Genomic DNA, 15,535 nt, shown 5'->3' on the forward strand with positions numbered 1-15,535 from the left:
TGTTCACAGCAACTTGTACCAGTGCCTCCTGCAGACTTCAAAAGCATTAATCATTGCACATGGAGAACATAGAAGCGTTTCTAAAGCATTATTATTCTTTCTCTACTGCTTTGCCCATGTACATACATGATTTCCTTAGGTGCTACGGCCACTAGGTAGAGATTGTAAATACCATTTATACAATCCACTTTACTTTAAAAATATATGGGACAACGAACTACACCTATGGGTCAAGCTTAGTATAGAAAACTTAGAGGCTGTGGTAGTCATTTGCATCAGAGTTACAGTGGCATTGATATATATAAGGCTGTAAGCAATACTGGAGACTGTACGTAGAATTCTGTGCAACACCCAAGAGCATGCAGGCATCTCAATAACCTTCAAGGCCAGTGGTTTAATTTTTTTCCCCAATTACAAACTTCATAATATTTTCCTGCATAAACATACATTGTTGCACAATAGCTTTAAATATCCTGACAGTAGTTTATACAGACAAGTTAGCAAAACAAGCCTAAGAAACCATCTACAGATCTCCCAAGATTTTTGAACCTCTGATTGAAAAACTATTTCATTGAGCTGTGCTCCCAATGCACCAACAGAACTGAGTCCTTTAGCTGTTGTGAAATTAATAATGTGCGTCAGTTTTACAAATAAAGTGAACAAGAGACCTCTAGATGCAACAATCTAAATTTAAGACTTATTTTTTTCTGGAACAAAAAAGTTCCAGACATCCAGGGTCCCTTAGATTTATGCCAAAACCTTCAAATCATGGCCAAGTTTTGGGTTATATCACACTTACACGAAAAAAAACAAATTGAACTTCTAGAATTAGTCAGATCTGACACATAAGGAGGTAGAACAACATCCTATGACTTATGCTCATCTTTTGCAGTTCTGACACATTACAGGAGGAAATGTGACAGTTGCCTAGTTGTATTTCTAAATCCTTCAACTGTCAGCCCTTCTAATATCACGGATGAATCATAACATAAAGCTTGATTATGAGGACTTTTTTTTTGCTATGACATTTAATATTATTTTATTGCAACACGAATTCCAGACACCAGTCTTTTGCTGGAGCCATTTTCATGTTTACTGCTGACCTAGTTGGACCTACACACAAGAACCAATAATTTTATTCTATTAAAAATCTCAGCCTGAGCAGTGATTTGAGAAAACATTATCAAGCATCCACAGTGGGAACATCAGGTGAAAGATGTGTAACAAGTAAGTCAGAGAAAATTTGTGGGGACAATTTTTTGTTGTGACATATGGAGGTAAGAAGGTTACCTGAAGATCACTTCTTGTCTTGAAGAGGGGAAAAAAGCACAGGGGAAAAAGTTGGATGCATTAGTATAACACAGTCAAATAACAATGAATTAGTGTTCAGGAAACCTTGGTTCTCTTTTCACGTATTCTGAGGCCTTCAGGAAAATCATTTCAGTTCTATATGTACCATGTCCCTATCAGTAGGGTGAATTCAATTTGGCATCTCAGTTAGAAACTTTTCAAGCCTTATTCTTGCTTATCTGGATGTAGAAATATGAAGTGCATTATTATTGCCAGAGGTTATCACTACTTCAGTTTCTAGTACTTTGCTTCCCAAATATAGACTGGATATCTCTGTTCACAAAGGGAAGGAGTTTCCATGCTACTAAAAATGCAACAACCTTTGTGAGACTCGGAACAGCAGGGTCTTTCCTCATGTTGCCTAAAAATCAGGAGAATAAGACTCAGCAGACAATGTCAGTATAGATAAGACAGAGAGCAGGTCTTTAATGAAGGCCTTCTGGCACGCACGGTGTCCAGAGCTTCTACAATTTTATGGTACTATCCATCCAATCTGAGAACTAACTTCCCCCAGATCCTCCCCAGAATTGCCCCCCCCTGGCACATCTCCCTGGGACTGGGTGAGGAGTCTCAAGACCCATTTTTTCCTCATCTTCCTGGATCTCCTTCCGGCACATATTATCTTTGGAGCTTCTTCAAGGTTCTGGGCCTTCAACATTGCTTTAGGTACAAGACACTTTGTTATTCCAGTCTAGAGTGCCTATATTCTTAAACAGGATGCGTTTGCTATAGACCTTCCTTGAAAAAGAACCTAAACAAGCCTAAAGAATTTAGAAAATTCTATATGGAGTATAAGAATAGGATTGGGTAAGTGTCAGCTGCTATTCTAAAGTGTGAGAAACTACACAGTTATACTAAAATCTACAAAAAGCTAAAATTCCTAAGGCATCGCTCACATAATCCTCATGTGCCCTCATGAAAGCATCGTGTATCCCACTTTCCTACAACAGTTTTTGTTTAGTTTTTATGAGTACACTTTCAGTCCTTCTAGCAAGATAAAATCAAACAGTAAAATCAGCACGTTTCTTTAAAATTTCCTTAGCAACTTCTAAAGAAAGGAATAGATGAGTTGGCTGACAGTAAAGTAAGGTGGTCTCAGAAACCATACACATAAACACTGCTCTGTTTACTGCTTGCTCCTACAAACAAACCAGAAATGATTTTTAGCATGTTGCCACGGGAACATGCTAACCTTCTACCTTCTCTCTCTTTTTCCCCATTCCCCTTCTTTTCAGAGTGTGTCACTGTCATGGTTTGAGATGGCCCCAAAATCTAAATTCCCTAGTCCTAGCCCCCTCCCACATCTCAACCTAATGTGAGATGGGTTTTCCAGACAAAACACACCAGACTCAAAGTGGGGGAAAGGAAGTATATATTACAATGACTGTACAAATAAATATTATAATACATTATACACACAATCACAACTATCTCTACCATGACATATAGTATTTACAATGGATCAGATCTCTTCTCCCCTCCAAATAAAAGTCCAGGAGGGAAGAAGAACAGATCCCTTCCAGTCTCTAAGCAGGAGTATCCTTTACAGCAGCAATCTGTCCTCTTCACATGCATGCAGCAGCTGATAGCTGGATTTCTGCCAGCACTCACGAGGGACGTATCCAAGTTCCCTCGGCCCCTTGATGCAGGCAAAGGGGTCTTCCTCCGTGGACTACGTCACCCCAGACAAAGGTCGTTCCACCACGGTCACATCACGAGACAAAGGGGGGGGTCTTTGTGATGGTCTGGTATCTCCAGGAGATTCAAGCTCCTTGCAGGGCTTCTGTGACCTGCCTCAGGCTGCCACCTTGGCAACAGTGCGAGGGGGGAGCCAAGGCCACCCCCTCTGCATTCCCCTCTGTCCCAGTCCAGCTTCCCAGGACGCTCTGAGCTTCTCAGCTCCTCTCTACAGTGCATGTCGCACTTCACCCCTCCCTCTAGGATGTGAGGGATCTCCAAGGAGTTTGGGGGGTCTGGTTCAGTTCTTACCCCAAACTCTGTCTCTCTGCTGCTAGTTCTCTTTCTTTGGACAACACTGTGTCTCTCCTGCTTGACTGTAATTCCTCTGCTGCATCTTATCTTTTCTGGCTCTGTACCACTGTTTCTCCAGTCAGTGCTGGCTGCTGCTACTCCTGACACTGCCCAGGGTGGAGAGAAACTCCCAGCCTTCATAGCTACAGACACATAGTCCAGTTTAACACTGTTCCACGTCTCCATATTCCCCAACTGGGACTGGGGGGCCCCAGAGGCCCCAAGGGGCTCCGAGCTCCTTCCTCGTGGCTCTACAACATGGCCACTTCTCTTACAACAACCAAACTACAACTCTTCTCTTCCGTTTGCTTGTGGTATGTTTACATTTTGCAGGAGCGCCCATTGGACAAAACTTCAAAACTTCAAAACTTCCAGGGGTTACCACCCCTTGGGGGTTACCACTTTCTTAGCTTCAGGGGGAAAACTTAGTTCAAACCACTACAGTCAGCAACACTGCATACTGAATTGCAGCCTTGAGTCTCAACCATAAGCAGTCCTGTGCTATGTCCTGGCACAGCTGAGTGAATGGGTCAGAAGAAGAATGTTGTACCAATTCTTTTTGGCTCAGTAATACGATGAATCTTTGTGGGTGCCAAAGACAGAGATGCCTAGAAAGTCTACATTTCTAATGTACTTTGTTTCTTGCTTCAAACTTTCTGGTCGTTTGCCAAAGTACGGGTACATCTGTGTCTTTTTGTATCTTCAGCTTTAGCCAGGGATGCTGATTAGTTGTACAGCCTCATCTTGCTTTCTCAGTAGGGTCTCTGCCAACATCAGTTCACTCCAGGTGGATAGCACTGGTGTGGAAAGCAACTGTTCTACAATGATTTTTAACTGTTTGGTTGAACAGATTCCTTGCACCTGGCTCAAGCATTTTCCAGTCCTTGCTGGTAGCAGTTGGACTGATGACCTTGAAGGTCTTTTCTAACCTAAACAATTCTATGATTCCACAATTTTGTGTTGTGAAAACCGGTTGCTTTGATTTAACTTATCTTTCTACATTACTAACTATTTACATTATCATGGCTGTTCCTGAAACTTCATTTCTTCCTACTATGTATATAAGAAATATTTCTCTGTAAAAAGACTTGTGAAGGTAAGTCATGGGATAAACATGCTCTTGCAGATGAATCCTTCAGACTTTTCTTACTCACCATCTCCAAGACTAACCTACATGACAAAATGGTAGACCCCTGTAGCATATGATGAAAACATTCTAACCACAGGGATTATGACACTGGAACCCAGTGTCTTTATGCATTGGTTCAAGTCTTTGGAGAAAATGTACACATTTTCTGCTATAACAACTGCAGTTAAAGGGCTGTCAATAAGCTGTGTAAGTTTTCAGTTAAGATTTAGCCCTGCTACCTCTTTCCTTGTTAACAAAATTACCTTTTTCTACAAACAGGATAGAGGCACTGCAGTACTAGTCCTAGAAATTAAGCACACAGAAGTTTGGAAAGTGTTGCAAGAATGACTATAACTCCGTGAAGCGCAACTCAAACTGTCTTGTTCTGTATTCTATTGCAATTAATTATGTGATCACAGGCTTTAGTTTCAACCACATCTTACTTTTTTACATTCAATTGCTTCCTGACTCAACATAGTTTCTCTCACCCACGTCTTTCAGTTCCTGCCCTCTTTTAACCTTTTTGTTTCAGTCTTAATTTGTTAGCCCTGAGCTAATTGATGAATGTCTGATTTCCATCCTGTCAATGAAGTGCCATTCCAAGACCAATAATATCACAAATTCATAGAATGGTTTGGAAGAGACCTTAAAGAACATCTAGGCTTCCCCTTCTGTTATGATCAGGGACACCATCCACTAGATTAGGTTGCTAAAAAAATAAAAAGAATCAAAACCCCATTTCTTATTCTTTCTTCTCTTTCACTTACAGCCCAGTGAGCTGTTAAATTCCCTGTTATAACTCCAACCAATTAAGAAGCATCATGTGAGACCAAGAAGCTGTTTATTTTCCATCTTTCTTTGCTTAAACCTAGATCCTTTCTAGCTCAGTCTCCTGAAGTTGTATTATTCAGAATCATTTTTCATTTGATAACACTTTCCCCCCTCATCTTCTGTCTGCCTGTTTCCCTTCCACTCACTCTCTTCCAGTCTCCTTAACCTACACCTGACTTTCAAGTTTTTGATTTGTGCATTTTTCAGTTTAGTATTTTTTTTTGGGGGGGACGGGGGGTAATGATTGTTGTTGTTGTTGTAGCTTTGTTTGGAGGGCTCAGTAAAAATGAAGAAGAGAGTTCTTTCTGCTTTTACTCCTGAGACCTGATTCCACATTTGGACTTGTTAAAAGCAAACATCAGTGTCTGTCATAGCAGTCAGTGACAGACTCAATGGTGCATGTACCTACTCATTGCACTTGGCTGCAATGGGGTACAGTGAAGACCCTCTGATCATTCAGGAAGCATGTTACAGGAAGGAATGAAAGTCATTGAGGGGTTTAGTAGTTCAGAGTAGAGAAAGCCAGCTGAGCATCAGCTATTTCAACAACAGTCAAGTCTACAGCCTTTGTGGGTATATTACATGTATTTTAGGTGTAAAGTGAAGAGGTACTAGAAGAGAAGAAACACTTTATGAGCATATATCCAAACATAAAAAAATTGACTTGTCAGTTTGTTAGTCGGGTTTTTAGCTAGTACCTCCCCCATTTTCTTCTGCATGGTAAAAAGTGTTTCTTTGAGTTTCCACATCTCTTCTACCTCTCCTCTTTTAAACAAAGAGAGAAAAAACCCCAAAACTTCAAAATTTCTCTAATCTTATTTCAGTACCTGCCATGAAAATCTTCTATTTTACTAGGTTACATAAACTTGCTCAAGGTTGTTGCAGGTGAACTGTGTTCAACAGGTCAAAATGATGTCAGTGTCATAACTGATTTCCCCGGACCAGCTCAGAAGAACCATGAACCCTTGAAGCCTTGCTTTCTATTTCAGTAATGCCAATATTGTTCCAGTTTCAGCCTTGCTAATGGAAAGAGACAGACATCTGGTCATGTCTCATCTGGTCATTGTTTCAGTACTGTGAAAGAGTTTAGACTTTTTAAGAGATTTGTAGAAATAAAAACCATTCTGTGGCTTTAGAATTTGTGGTTTGACCCTGGAAAGAATTAAGATTTAAAGGCTGAAGTTATGCCTCTGGGATACAGTGCATTGCTGAGAAGTTGAAAGAACTAATATTCCTAAGTTTTAGCCATTTTTTCCCCATGTTAATGTTTGCATATTAATTTTCAGATATTAATCCAATATGGGCCAAGGTGAAGAAAGGCTGTATTTTAAGAAAGGGCTATCACTGCTACTAGGCATAGAACTGGACTGCAGAAAATATGATTCTACTCAGGGTCTGAAGAATTGTTAAAAGGAGTTCATATGCTCAGTAAACTACTGGGAGCACAGCCATTCTAATATTGTGAGAAATGCCAAAGCAGCTAAATAGTGTTTGGTTCAAGCAGAGGCCAGTTAGCTCAGACTTACTGGGTAAGCTGTAAGTACCACACCCTACCTTCCAGTTGAGTGTTTACAATGGAAACATCTTTTCATATTATATTGAAGTGAAATAAAGTCTGTTTATTTGTAATATAATAGTGATTATATAAAATTAAATAATGTAAATTAAAAGAGGAAAGCATGGGAAGCAGCAGCATTAATGCAAAGCAGAGCTATAATAACAGCACATGCACTACAAAGAGTAGTGTAAGATTCTTTTTATTAGACAGATTCATAAGGAGAACATGACTTGCAAAGCCATTCAAATTTGGTTTTGTTCAGCTTGGATGGTCAGTTTAAACTTCCTGGCTTTGTAAGCCAGTTGTGATGTATTACTACTGTCTGGAACAATGAAGACATTCAAGATCCTGAAACCTTCCTATCACATGAAACTAAGTAATGTTAAGGAGCATATTTTCATTTTTAGCAAAATGTCAGGGAACAAACTGCTCATTCCTGGTTTTGTTGTTACAGCAGTGTAGGCGTGAAGTATTCTACACATTTGTCATGTAAGAAGTGGAAGATAGGATTGTTCTTAATTGTGTGTTTAGAATCAGTATTATGCTTGTTTCTATACTTCAATATAAAAAAATGTTAGCTATATTCCTAACAGTAGAAACTGGTCATGTATTCAAGGCAAAAATAACTCAAAGAAAAAGATTCACAGTCATAAAGGACAAAATATATATGTTACCAGAGCTCAACACAGTTTCAACAGAAGCTAAGGCATATTATTCTCAGCATCCATTAACTCAGTCTATAGAGAGGGTGCTCCTCAATTCTTTGTATATGAAGAAGCTATTGAGGTCCACACACTAAAATTCCTAGCACAGTGAAGCCAGGGAACGTAGCTTGACACTCAGACACCCATTAAGCCTGTTTAAATTCTTTTAGGATTGCTTCTCATCAGGCAAAGGTACATGTAAAACTTGTGCACTCCATAATTTAGGTATTGTCCCCTTGCTTCTTTTTAGTTCTCCCCACTGCCCCAGGAAATTGCTGATCACTTGCAACTTCCTTCTGCCACTTAAGCCTTCTTCTGGAGTGCCTCCATGCAGACATGCAGTGCAGCTCAACAGATCTCTACACTTGCCATTGATCTTCCATCCTCAGAACCTCTGATTGTTCTTTCCAGGTCATGGTTCTGAGGGAATAGCTGGAAAGTTTGAGAGTCATTTCTGTTCCATATTTAATTTCACTAAGAATAATTCCTGTTTTCTGGGACATCATCAAGAAACTGGTTTACAGGTCAAATTTCCATCTAAAACATTCCTATTTCCATCCACTGTGGGAAGGTCGATGAGTAGATGGTGGAAGGAAGACTGAAAAGGCACAAAATGCTTTTGACAGCACCACTCAATTTGTACAGGTTTTAAAGGTGTGGTTACTTTCCAGTCTCAAAAAATTTCTATTGAAGAACTATTTTTAATTCAAGTACAATGGCGTTTCCCTCCTTTCATTAGAAATGTAAGTGAATGAAGCTGATAGATTTTTGAGACAAGATATTAGGTTCTTTTATTTGTTAAATCCTCTGTATTCTGGTATTTTATAGGTTCAGTTCATGGATTCATAGACTTACAGAATGGTTAGGGTTGAAAGTGACTTAAAAGATCCTCTAGTTCCAGCCCTCCTGCCATAAGCAGGGAGACCTTCCACTAGATGAGCTTGCTCAAAGCCCCATCCAACCTGGTCTTGTAGAAGATTTGTTTTAGTACACAAGCAAAATAATTTCTTGGATTCACAAGATTTCATAGGAAGTATCAACTCACTGTTGCTATCAACTGTGAATTGGCTTGCTGCTAAGACAAACCTTCTTTCTTTGGAAATTTCAAGACAATAGCAGACAGGTTCTGTCTTCTGAAGTAGAACAAAGGTACTTTTGTTGGGAGCATATTACTAGCTTTTGAGCCAGTTCTAAGTTTTGCAAGTAGAGCCTCCCAGGGAAATGACAGCAACTCAACCCCAGAACTGGCATGAATCTTGTAGGCTCTCCTAGCAAAGATGCCACACTCATTATTTGAAGCACAGGGCCTCTCATTGTCCCCAGATCATGGAAGGTCAGGAAGTGCATGAAGAGTAGGTCATATTGCTGTCCTACTTTCTACCTTGCTGTGGAAAGATTTACTTTTGACATCTTAAAGATGTCATGCAACCCTTTCACTCTTTTTCCTTTGCACACCACTTGATGTCAACTACTCTTTGCTTATTAGATAAAGGGGACAGATGTTTATTCACCGCAATAGCAGCTACACAGTCAGGCTCAAGATCTGTCACAAATGCAATAAGGTCTGTGTTTGCCCTTGCACTGATTAGAAAAAAGAGTGCCACAAGATAAATGTCAACAAAAGTGGTACTGAAGGCTGATCCTATTTATTATGGGAAGTGAACAGTGTTATCAAAGTTGTCAGGTGTAGAAAAGTCAGTTAGTACAGACAGTGTTGATATTTTTGAAAGAATAAAATGAAGAGAACACATTCAATTACTGCCAGGAATGAGTCTTCACCCTCCCCCAAGACAATTACTTTAAGTACTATAAGGAGAGGAAATAACTCATTATTTTAAGTGTCCTGAATTGCTTCCATCCCTTCCCAGTTCCCTGGAAAATATTTAACCTGAAACAAACATAGTGATATCAATAGTCTTTATCATCTTTTAACAGTAACTTTAACAGTTATGAGTAGGGATTGAGGGACAAAAAAAAGAAAAAAAAAGTTCTATGCTGATTTATTTCCTGTCCAGATAGGCAAAGCACACCCTTATTAAGTATAAACAAACTAATGGCAAACACCAGTGTCCTTTAAGGTCAAACAAAATATCATTCTCTGTTAGTGATGCTTTTTGGTTTTGTGGGAAGTGTATTTCAAGCGTATGTAAGAATGCAGCACACCTCCAACCTCAAAGGATCAGTCCCATCCTTGTGGCTCTGCGCCCCCATCCAACTGACAAGTTCAACAAGAATAATCTGTGGATCTGTCCCAGTGACCTCACCAATACAGTTTTGCATGTTCATCCAAACCTTTACTGATGGTCCTCCAATAGTCAGGCCTAAACCACTCTCAGACATTCTCTGTGCCATTTAGTACATGAGTCTTGCAGTATCATTTGCTCTGAAGCCAGACACAAAATGTAAATTCAGCCTGTGGGAGATGTTTTCAGCTGCTAAACCAAATTCTACTAACCCAAATTCTGGCTGACAAAACAACAGTTCAGTCCTTGCTCGTTCGAGACCTAATCTCTTAGTATACCAGTATGGCTTTTATAATTTGATTTATTTATTTTCATATTGATTTGTAGTATATTCTCTTTGAACAAGCAACCTTAATCCAGACTAACAAATCTGTTTCTGACATTATCTGTATCCTAGCACACACCTTTCTGCAAAACATCCCTTAAAGGCATCCACTTTAACATATACTCAGCAATCCCAGTCAGGACCACAATGACCTATATTTAACTACCTCTTGATGATCTGAGCCACGTACCCTTCCCCACTACCTTCACTACATAAAAATGTAGTCTTGAAAACTCTTCTCTTCAAAAACGTCGTTCTTTCTGCTTTTCTCCCCTGCCAGAACAAATATCAATCCCAATACCATAATTAATTTAACCCCCCCCACTTTCTATAATATAAGGTAAGACCTGGATGAAGCCTTCCAAACTAGTTATAATATTGTGCACAATTACTGAAGTCTCCCAGTAAGTCTCTAATACAGCCCAGGAAAGTAATCCTCATTTCTTGGAGTCCCCTTCCAGTGTCCACTCCCATACCTCCGAGCAGATCTAACCCAGCTAGATTTAGACCATCAGCAGTAATCTGCAATTACATATTCATGCACTGTGATATCTCCCCACTGCTTTGCCTTAGCTGCTGGTGCTTGCATGGCCTAGACTAGAATTATGTAGTTAACAGAAGCCACTGTGAGCATTAAACTTGTAGGTAGGCCCTCCAAAGCCCAGCCTTCTAACTACAGCTGATATCCTTCTACTGTCTTGAAATGGTTAATCTATAGCTTGCTTTAGTTAAGCAAGTAAAAAGATTAAGAACCTCTGATGACAGCAGTTACCTAGCAGAGACTGTAGCCTGAATCTCCTATCCGGATGTTTCCTGATCCTAATGAAGCTTTGTCTGCCTTGGGAGAAGAGCCAAATTGCTGCCTCAGGAGGTGACTAAGACTAAAGATCAGGTTTGACTTCAGGCTCAGGTTAATTGCAGCCAGATAATTGTTATCACCACAGATATAAATTTTTCCAAGTGTCTCCAGCTTGATCTGTAAAGTCTTAAATACAGTGAGACCTTTCAAGCCTACTTTTGCCGACTTCAAGATAATCCCACCTGCAGCTCTTGGCGGATCTCCTGGCACCAACCTTTCCCTTAGATTGTCTGCTTTGTCCTATGCTTGTTCCTCTGATAACCCATATCTAGGAAGGTGTTGTCTGAAAGCACTGATTTTAGATTAAAGAACACCATGCTTAGTCAACACAAATTCTAACCTTTTAGAAATCTAAGTTTTCTTTCTGATTTGTAAGGAAGTTATTCTCTGTGCTTCATGAAGACGTCCAGACACATGGTCAGTGCCCATAAATAGCCTGGGATAGAGAAATGTGGAGGTTTTACAAGCTAGTTCTACATGCTGTTTAGACATAAGGAAAGTCTTTTTGAGTTAGACATTAACAGCATATTCCTTATACAATGATAAAGTAATTAAAAAAACTGAATCTTTAGGGAAGTATCTATTCACTTACAAATACTTGGTGATGTCAAGCTAATAGTCAAGCAAGCATTTGGCTTTCTTGGCCACAAAGTGTTACTATGAAATTCTGTTTTATTTTTAAAATACAATCTTTGGTCTATGGACCCTTTTCTCTGAAGTAAGTGCAAGTCCAGAAAAACGTGCGATACCTCAATGCGTATTTTTATAGTGTCACAGATGTCCTTCCAGAGCCTTGTTCCTATGGAGGAACCAGAGCTGCAGTCATTATCTCACCCCTTTACCCGGTTTCTTGGTCTCACTCTCCCAGGTGTTGAAGGAGCCATGTCTACACAAACCATCTATCACATGCTCATCTCTTGGGGATTATCACAAGTGAGAATTCAATGTCACCAAACTCTGCTGACAGATGATTAAAATTTCTCTCTTCTCCTCCAGGCTCTGCATGCCTGGAACATCAACACAGTGTTATTTGAGAACTTCCATTTGCTTCTCTGTCTGGAAAAGCAACACAAGGTGATTGAGAAACCAGAAACTGTGCTGAGAAGTGCTGGAGCACAAGGGTTGAAGGTGATCCACTTGTTTATGGCAGGCTTACAATGAGATGTAGAGGGTCTGGAGGGTCCCTGACCCTGGCCCTGGCCCTGAAAGCACCCTTGGACAAAATAGCTGCACTGGTTGCTACATCCAGCTCCTGAGGAAGACCCATGAGCATCCAGTGCCACACTGCCTACTTGCCTCCTCCTGGGTTGTAGGAGAGACTATTGCCTGCAGAAAGGGGTGATAAGAAAAGGTTGTTTTTTCAGTTTGGTTTTGGAGCTTTTGAGAAAGTTATTAGAAGGCAAAGCATATTATTTTTGCGTAATACACATGATTATCAAAAAATAAACAAGATTTTTTGCTATCCTGAAAATAGTGCTGTGCTAGAGTGACAGAACAAGAACTACTTGAACAGAAAGGCTCATGCAGGAGGGAAAGAAACTACAGGCCTTTAGAGACAGGCAAGTATTTCCATAATGGAATACTCATTACTCCTTTTTGAAACGTAATCTGAAAACTTGATTAAAACAAGAAATATTCATTTACATTTTAGGTCTCATTTTCCTATATGGCTTCCCATCCCTTAAGCTTTCTTAATTTTTTAATTGTCTTTTTTTTGTTTCCTTCATTTTTTCATCTTTTTATTTGTTTTGTTTTGTTTTCCTTTCACTGGTCAGCAAAGCATTCAATTATCATACTTTGGATGGAAATTTTCAAGTCAAAACTTTGGATGAAAATGTTTTGCAGAAGGCAAAGTTTCCCTTCAAATAAGTGAAGTTCATCCACGTGCATAGGACCTGCTTTCAGTAAGGTGATGCCAGCTATCCCAGGTCTGTTGAAAATATGGTAAACAGATCTCATGCACAAAGATAAATTTCCCCCTGAAGGAACCAGAAATAATTACTGTCTTCCTCTCTCTCCTGTTTATGAAGTTCTTCTCACCTGTCCATCTTTCCATTATTGCAATGACCAATAACTTGTTGCAGATTTCCGATCTGCAGGTTGATGACAGGTTTGAACCACAAACTCTCCCTTTTCCTGTGGTCTGACCCACTAGCCTCAGTATTGCTGGGCTTCATCTGAATAAAGGCTGAAGAGAGAAGGCAGAGAAGAGGGGTCTTTACACACTAACAGGAGATGAATCACTGATCACCAAGTAGTTGGGCCTGGGAAGTGTCTCCAGCCTCCCATAATTCAAGCAAATGTCAGAGCTGAGCCTCCTGCTCCATGGGAAGTAAAATCATAGAATCATAGAAAATGCAACCCCTGAGGATGACACAGGACATGACCACGAGAAATCAAGATTCACAGCATTCATTCTAGATATCCACTATTTGTTGATCACCAAGAACAATGTTTGATCTTTGATTTCCATGTCGCTGTTCTTCATTGTCCATGATTTTGCATCATCTTACCTTCTGTAGCTAACAGGACAGACTTATTTTTCCTGTCACTTCACAAACAGGGGTAAGGGTAAGAGCTATAATTAACATCTATGACTATTTTCTTCTGGATCAGAAATAGTTTTGGGGTAATTTTGAGCAGAAACACCATTTGCTGTCTGTGGGGAAGCTGTAATGTGAAATATTCTCTTCTCTGATCCCAAATCTCCACATCTAGAAAGGGACTTTAAAGAGTCATTAAGGTTAATTGTAACAAGCCTGAGACTGATGACAGAACATCTGGAAAAGTTACTCAAAAAAGGAATGACAGCTTCTTATTCACTTAAAGTAGTGATGCATTTTTGCAGGCCTTGCTGCTGCAGCTGCTGACTAGTCTTCGAGACTGCCAAAGACAAATTCAGATCACAAATTTCTAATATCACAACATATCAGTGTTTGATAGGTCACTATTTTCTTACCACTTTAGGTGCAGGGATAAAAAAAGGCAATATGACAATCACTTCTCTGCCTCAGTTAAAAATAATAAAATTATTGATATTATTAATATTAATATTGATATTAATATTATGAAATAATAACGATAAATATATAATAATATATTAATATAAAAACAACAACAGCAACAACAACAATACTACTACAACTGCTGTTACTACTACTACTACTACTACTTCTACTACTACTACTACTACTACTACTACTGATAATATTTACCTTCCCCAGCGGACAGCATTTACTTGCTGTTGTGAACCAGTAATTGCAGATATGGGACATTTAGGCATGTCTTGTTTCCATTAAGCATTTGTTTTTAAAATAATGAGCTGCAACAATTGAAGTAGTGTCCCAGAGTAAAAGAAACTAAACTTCTCTTGGAATAGGAAGATGAGGGACACAAATTAAATTATCTCTCCAGAAAATTGTGCTTGGAACTTGAAGTGCTGTTTTAGTTCCGTAGTTTTCTATTCCGTGGTAGAGAACGACCCGGCTGGTTCGGCGGAGCGCTCCCTTGTGTCCAGGAGCGCTCCCTGCTCTGTGAGCTCCCTGATAGGGCCCAGGCGCAGCACAGCGGGATGTCTCTCCCTGCGCACTTGAAGCCGTGGTATAAGTAAAACTCATCTTATTTTATGGTCATATTAAATGCAATTCTTAGTAGTATTCAACAAGGGTGATATTTTCCCCCTATATAAATTAAAAAATAAGGCGTATGGATAGTCTCTGTCATTCGAAGTCCAACTGAAACCAGAATCTTAACTTTTGATTGATCCCAGGAATAATTTTCAATCACTTGATGCTATTTAATTTTATGTCATTCTTTGTATTTAACTAGGCTGTTCATACTGAGAATTGTTCCTATATATTGATTTTTAGAAGGTGTTACTGAAAGATAAAATTCCACTTGGAGACCTTAGGTGCAATGATATGGTTTGGAGGGTTTTTTAAATTTTTTTTTTTTTTTTTTTTTTTTTTTTGGTTATGTATTATCTGGTAGTCTCAAGAGAGATATTGTTCTTCCTGCAAACTTCAAGTGTAATAACCTGAGTCCATTTTAGCTGCAACATAACTTTCAGGTTCTATACAAACACTTTCTCACTCTCCCCTCTTTTCCTTTGAGATTTTTTATTTGGAGAAATTCTCTTCAATGCAAGGCCTTTTATCTCTATCAGTAGTTTTCTCTGAAACTTTTTGAGCTGGAGCAAAATAAAACTTAACACTACTAGTAAACAGACAGGTTGAATGTACAAATTAAAAATCCTCTTAGGCAGTCATCCTATCACCAGTTCAGCCTCAAATGAAGGTTGTTTAATTCTGCAGCATCACTTCCATCTTCCTTTGCAGATTTCTTTGCTTCAAGCTCTTGTACTGAACAGGGGCACTGAGTTCAGCAAGATACCAGCCTTATTCCTTGAAGAGCTCTTACTAATTACAAAATCTAAATCCATACTTGGCTGATTGCCAAAGGTCTTAAAGTCAGTTTCAATGTGCAAGCAAACTTAACATACTTTA

The sequence above is a fragment of the Manacus candei genome, unplaced genomic scaffold (assembly GCF_025592945.1).
Source record: "Manacus candei isolate 608988 ecotype Guabito, Panama unplaced genomic scaffold, ASM2559294v1 h1tg000093l, whole genome shotgun sequence".
NCBI classification, from domain to species: domain Eukaryota; kingdom Metazoa; phylum Chordata; class Aves; order Passeriformes; family Pipridae; genus Manacus; species Manacus candei.